This window comes from Octodon degus, unplaced genomic scaffold (assembly GCF_000260255.1).
Source record: "Octodon degus isolate 3935 unplaced genomic scaffold, OctDeg1.0 scaffold00175, whole genome shotgun sequence".
NCBI lineage: Eukaryota > Metazoa > Chordata > Mammalia > Rodentia > Octodontidae > Octodon > Octodon degus.
Window position 1 is genome coordinate 1,089,783 of NW_004524751.1, and position 1,077 is coordinate 1,090,859.

The following is a 1,077-nucleotide window of genomic DNA, read 5'->3' on the forward strand; positions in this document are numbered from 1 at the left end:
TAACATGCAAGATGATACAAAGATGAACAATGTGAGACTAATAGGCATCAATGAGAAAGAAGGAGTCAATACACATGACATTAAAAAATATGGGCAGAAGTAATAGCAGAAATCTTCCCAAATATGAGGAAACAATCTGACATTCAGGTAACTGAGGCATACAGACCCCAAGTAACCTCAACCCAATGAAAAACACATCGAGACATATAATAGTCAAGATCCCAAAAATTCAGCACAAGAATAATATACTGAAAGCTGCTAGAGGAAAGAAGCAGATCATATTGAAAGGAAATCCCATCAGAATTATGGCTGACTTCTCCTCACAAACCATGAAGGCAAGAAGAGCATGGAGCAGAGTACTTCAAGTCCTCTATGGAAACAAATTCCAGCCCAGACTAGTAAATCCTGCAAAACTCTCTTTCAAGTTTGATGGAGAAGTGAAATACTTTCATGACAACGAATAGATAAAAATTCATGATGACAAAGCCACCCTCCACAGGCTACTGAAAGATGTCCTAGAGAGGGACAAAAATGATCAGAACTACAGGAATGAGATCAGAAGCAACCAACGAAATAGGGTAAGCAATTAAACTCAGAAGAAAAAGGAGTAAACGACCATGGCTAAATAACATGTCAATCGAAAGTCAATACATCTCAATTATAACCATTAATGTAAATGGACTCAATTCACCAATTAAGAGAAATAGGCTGGCACCGTGGATCAGGAAACAAAATCTAACAATATGCTGTATACAAGAAACATTTAACTCATAAAGACATTCATAGGTTGAAAGTCTAAGGATGGAACACAATACTACATGCCCCAGCACCTCAGAAAAAGCAGGGGTAGCAATCTTATTCTCAGACAGTCTCAACTTCAAACCAGCAATGATCAAGCGAAGTAAAGAAGGACACTATATACTGTTAGGGGAAATATTCAACAAGAAGTGGTAACACTCGTAAATATGTATGCACCAAACACGGGAGCACTAATCTATATAAAACAAATCCTAATGGTCATCAAAAATCTAATATTCAATACCACAATCTTAACAGGAGGCCTTGATAACCACTTAG